Below are 6,000 nucleotides of genomic sequence, written 5' to 3'. Positions count from 1 at the left end.
TTTCCTATTACAGTCCACTCGCAAGCTTTCAGTCAGCGCTGGTCATACACAAGAGGCAGTTCGCAGCTGAACGTTGCATGTAGGTGCACGTTTGTGTGATTTTTTAGTGACTGTTTTCACGTACAGTGTTGTTTCAAAGTATTATGCATTTTTGACGTGAGTGAAGAAATTAAAAGAAACTGCCATTTCGTGATGTCTCAGACGGGTTTATGAATTTTGAAGGCCTGAGGACCATTATAACTATAAGCCAGACAGAGAATCGAACCTGGAGCCTCTTACCTACTGATCTATCCTGGCGCGCCCTGGGCATGTGCCTGGACAGCTGAATCTGATTTCAAAAATGGCTCACACTCTGGAACACAATAAAAGATTCATTCTCGACGTTTGTGAATGAACAAATAAATACCCTCATTTCACATGAACTCCTTACAATGAGCCCAGCAACGACCTGGACATGAAACATAGTGGAACAGATGAGGTGCCTGTGGACATGTATCTAATCGGGGATCAATGTACGTGAGAAAATTATCTATTGCGTACTTCAATACCACAAGAACGCGTCTCTTCTCTTCAGAGTATAGTCTCTTAATTACTGTGAGAGAGACTGTGATTGTAAAAACTTTTGTTTTATGCTGTCTTGGTTGGGAAATCCTTTATCTGCTTAGCACATGGAATCGGAAGTATTTTAAGTGCTCGAACATCAACATTCATTTTTCCTTTGAAAACTGTGTATGTTGTATCACGAATGTAAGTATACTACTACCCATCAAAATTTCAACACCATGAAGGTGGCCTACAACAAATGTCAAATTGGCTTGAAGTGTAATGTATACTGGGTTATGCTATGCAAGCACTTCATCTCAAGCATACAAAGAAGGTAGGAGTAATGCCCCCTATATTCTGTATGTAATAAAAGATTACACTGAGAATTTCGTCTGTTTCTTAGTGAGACTGTCGTAGCATGCCTGGTGTAGAAAGGGAAATGTCTACCAAATCGTACCACAATTCTAAAGTAGCTGGATTATGGCCTATTGGGACTTCAGTTTCACTTTCTGTAGTATTTCTGCTTCTGTCTCATGACATGTGAATATGGAATCGATGGATTCAGGACGACCATACTCAGTGTCATGCGAGATTTCAGTGGTCTCTTGCCACTGGCGCCTGGAAGGACAGACATATTGTTTACTCAGCTGTGCACAGTCTTACAGCCTTGTTACTTATCTTGAGTCAGTAAATAAGCTGATTTGCAGCAAGGCAAGTAACTGCAAGGGCACCACGTAGACATGTGGAACACCACACACAACAATTATAGAGATTATTGTCCTGACTTCCCTTGATTTGAAAATAGAGGAATGGGTACAAAGTAACAGATTACAGTGGCACCATGTCGTCATTCTAGGCCAGTGTCTGTTCTGTGTCAGTCACGAAAACCGACAACAGAGGAAGAGCGCTATGCCTATAGTTTGAGGATGACACGGCAGTAGAACAGTAACGTTAGAGCCTTATGGAACCTGTTCTGACAGAGTTTAGTTTTCGTCTGTTCTGTGTGCATCATTGTGTATGAATCTGTTTGTTAGATTGCATTTCTCAGTGTCATATGGCCCACCAACTGCTGTCTTTGTAGAGCGTGTCATGGGGTTACATAACACAAGCATACGTAATTTGCATGACCATCTCGATACAGACTGTTACCTGGCCAGCATGTTCACCAGATCTCACATCCACTGAAAACCTTTTGTTATTGGTTGACGAGAGACTAACAAACCACCACCATTACAACTGACACAATTGAAGCAGGATTGGTTTAACATACCAATTTAGTTCATTCAAGTTTGGTTCAACTCGGTGCACAGCTGGTTTACAGCCATTTATTTTTATTTAATCGTATGGTGATTTTATGCAATATGCAGTTGATATAAGGCAAATGATATTATACGAGTACAATATACATATCATATTAGACAAGATTAAACCTTAATGTCCGTGTTATTCAACCAGTAAATTGAGCTGGGTGTGAGAGTGAACAAGTCATCGGGAATTCCAGGGTATGAATGAAGTGGACAGCGTCGGACTAGATGTTCAATTGTCTGCTATTCTTGGTTACATTCACACATTGGTGAACTGATCCAGCCCCATTTGTACCTGAAGTACCTACAACAACCATGTCCAGTCCTTAACCCGTCGAGGCGGCACCAAAGGTTCCTCGGTAGGTCAAAACCTTTCGGCTTCTTTGTGTGATCAAGGTGATGGGCTCTTGTTGTCAATGTTTTTGTTGACCATTCATGCTTCCAGCTTTTGTTTAGATCAAAACCATCCGCGATGAGTTGTCCTGCAGTAACACTTGTCGGTCTTCTTGATCGCAGTCGTTGCTGTGGCGGATGACAGAATTCCTGGTGCAGTGGTAGAGAGGGTGAAGTAGAGATTTTCTTGGCCTCCCTCAGTAGAGCTTGTTTCTGCCTTAAGTGAGGTGGAGGGATGTGACTCAATGCAGGTAATCAGTGGAGTGGCATGCTGTTGATTTGATGGAACCAGAAATGCAGCGCATTGTGTCGTTAAGTTTTGTGTCCACCTTCTTCACATGTACACTTTCCAACCAGACAGGTGCACAGTATTCGGCAGCAGAGTACACAAGACTAATGCCAGTTAAACGCAGACAGTCAGCAGGGGTTCCGCAGGTGGAACCACTGAGCTTATGTAGTATGTTGTTCCTTGCAGCTACTTTATGAGAAAGCTTGGTGATGTGCTCTTCGTAGCTCAGGGTTATAACTAGAGTGATTCCGAGATATTTTGGGAAAAGATTGTACCTCAATGCCTGTCCATTGAGGAGCACTCTTGGTTTGTAGTTCGCAGCACCATTCGCTAGATGGAAACAAGAGACTTCAGTTTTTGATGTGCTTTGGATTAATCACCAGGCTTAAAGAAAGTTGACATCTTCTCCAGATGCTCCGTAAGAATTCATTCACCATCTTCGAAATTACTGCTCTGTGCTACCAGTGCGATGTCATCAGCATAAATGGGGCTGCAGCTTAGTGTATAAAATTTGCACTGTAAACAAACTATGAGTAAATTTTTTATTTGCTATACTTCCTATAGTTGCAAATTCCAGAGGCAGCAATTACCGTCAAATGTGTGGCATAGTGACCAGTTTCTGTTGTAGATGACGATAAGAGAGAGTAGTTATGGTACAAAACAACAGCCAGCATGGTATTTTGTGTAGGTTACTATGAGGAGTGTGGCGTGGCGACGCGTTTTGTGAAGATGAGAGATCGAACTGAGGGAGTAAAACGTGAGTCCGACAATTAGGCCGAACCTGTCGAATAGCAACCAAGAAGCAAGTACTGTGCTGAGTAAGTCATGATAACAACAGTGCGACGTGAGGTATGCACATTGTTGATTTTTTCATGCTCATGTTTCGTGATTAGCACGAGCTCCTGATGTTGGCAGAGACGAGATATTGCAGACGCTACCGTGGAGGTGTGACAGCAGTGGCCAGAGCCGCTGGCGTGCAGAGCGGCGTGGCTGGCAGGCGCGAGGAGCGAGCAGCGCGGAGAGGTCCCTGGGCAGTGCGCAGTGCGGCGGGCAGGCCTGCTGGCCAGGCGAGGCGCCCGCAGCGGCCGCGGCCGGCCATCGATCTGCGCGGCGCGCACTGCGCATGCGCGGCGTCGCCGTCGCCCAGGAGGCAGCATCCGGCAGCTCTCAGCTGACGCAGCCAGTGTCCGCCAGGCGAGCGACCGCGCCGCCTCGATCTGCCAGCCGACCGCCGCAGCCGCCGCCGGCAACTCGGTGAGTACCACGTGCTCGCGCGCAGCTACGCCCCCTCCTACGTCTGTCACCACCAGGAGACCACGCGTTCCGCAAGTAAATTGAGTGTGTCACAAACAGCTGTTTTTGTGATTCTACCTCGACATCATTTACGCAATATACATTGTCCACTGAGAACAGTTCAGTCAACTCAATAAGGAGATGTCAAGCATTTATAGTTTAATCGTAGATACTTAAATCGATGTCATGTGACGAAGGAATTGCTTTCGGCTAGTGTTTAACATTCCTCAGAAACTTGAGGATACCATACGTGTTTAACGATTCACAATCCAGTGGTTTTGAAATGCTTATGCTTTCTCTCTCTCTCTCTCTCTCTGTGTGTGTGTGTGTGTGTGTGTGTGTGTGTGTGTGTGTGTGTGCGTGTGTGCGCGTGTGAGCGTGTGCTTGAACGCGTGCACTCCTGAACATATGTTCATGTGTACGTTGACAATTAAATAAGTGTTTGACCGGAAATGCTGTACGTCTTAATGTAGTGTTTTCTGTACGTCAATGTACTTGAATTGCCTTCTGTGTACAATGGATTTCATGTGATATTGTGACTTCTGTTCATATTACTGTAATTTCCTGGGAAGAATTTAGCAATGGACTGTTTGTGGTAGAGGAATGCTACAACATGCGCGTAAATATGGGAGAGTGACGTCTACAGTCAGATCGTAATCATTTGCTGAGGCATTTCCCTCGAAACAGATGCGAATCTGTCAGAACAAAACCAACGGCCCAGTAGCATCGCACCGAAAGAAATATAGTTACAGCTTTCCAGCAGAATAACTTGCTAATATTTATGGGTACTTGAAATTTTTTAGCTTATGTGTTACTAGTCAAACAGTTTTTCTCTGGTGCATTAGAGCAGCTGCTGGAGTTACTACAACTGCGTTACTTCTGCATTATGTTGCATAGTTAACTGCAAATATAATAGAAACTTTATAGGTAAAATATTTATACAGATTATTGCGAATATTTCACATCAAAAGAAAAGTTCTTATGAAATTCTACCTACACAATTACTGTTATTGCTCTATCAAATGTTCCGCACCTACATTTGTATAAGTCACCTATACTTTATTTCCAAGAAGTTTGATGATCAAGAAGATAACGTCCTCATATCTGGTTAATTTGGCTGACGCTGATGAAACTTCAACGTTTTTTGTACATGGCACTCTAGTGCTGGGTGTTTCAAAGGTAGTTCATAATTTTTCAGCCTAGCTCAGATTACTTGTCGTACGTATACTCTTGTAAACGTAGGTGAAACTAATTTCATACTACATCCCAAGAACTACAGCAATATGGTGTACCTCAGAGCATCGACAAAGGCTATGAAAACTTGATGCCATTGACGTGACACAATATTAGCGCCGTAAATTTTCACTTTAGTCCTCGGGAAGTTAATGAAACGAAAATGATCAAAGAAAATGCTATTAAATGACGTCGAAGAGATGGTGGTGGTGGTGGTTAGTGTTTAACGTCCCGTCGACAACGAGGTCATTAGAGACGGAGCGCAAGCTCGGGTTAGGGAAGGATTGGGAAGGAAATCGGCCGTGCCCTTTCAAAGGAACCATCTCGGCATTCGCCTGAAACGATTTAGGGAAATCACGGAAAACCTAAATCAGGATGGCCGGAGACGGGATTGAACCGTCGTCCTCCCGAAGAGATGGTACTCTGCAAATATGGGAATGCAGATTCTCATATAAACAAAAGTAATTTCACTTTTCAAGTAGAGAATCTGAAGTGGTATATGTTACCTATAACGACAATGTACAGTGGATAGTGTGAAACACAGCATAAGGAGAAATGCTACACATTAAGCTTACCCGAATCATTTTCGGTGGACTAAGCACAACATACATATCTGTGTCCATCTCATATGATAATGGGGATACGAAGAGAATATGCTCTGTGACAAAAACTGAGATTCTGCACGTGGGGATGTACCGTATGAACTTTTCAGAAATATATTCAATCCTTGGGAAAGTTCATCGTGTTATCACTTAGGTACCGCCATTGTCGTCTACGGCGTAAGATATTGGCAGCTGACTGCCTTCATAAAATTGACAATTCTAAATACAAGTGATTCAAATAAGAAAATAACTTATATTAACTGCCACCTCATTTCCTCCAAAGGAGTGTGATGTACGTAAAATTCATTGAGCATGGGATTTGAAACGTAATTATTTTGTGACT

General features: G+C 43.3%; 1 protein-coding gene across 1 annotated transcript in view; it reads left to right on the top strand.

Moving 5' to 3' along the window:
- Positions 1 to 3,729: 3,729 nt before the first annotated feature.
- Positions 3,730 to 6,000, top strand: part of LOC124775839 (ubiquitin-conjugating enzyme E2Q-like protein 1) — a 641,480-nt gene continuing 639,209 nt past the window's right edge. The window contains exon 1 of the mRNA XM_047250674.1: positions 3,730 to 3,783. The gene's annotated coding sequence lies outside the window, so the exon portion shown is untranslated. The remainder of the gene's footprint in view (positions 3,784 to 6,000) is intronic.

This window comes from Schistocerca piceifrons, chromosome 2, assembly GCF_021461385.2.
Source record: "Schistocerca piceifrons isolate TAMUIC-IGC-003096 chromosome 2, iqSchPice1.1, whole genome shotgun sequence".
NCBI lineage: Eukaryota > Metazoa > Arthropoda > Insecta > Orthoptera > Acrididae > Schistocerca > Schistocerca piceifrons.
This window is presented reverse-complemented; position numbering and strand designations above follow the sequence as displayed.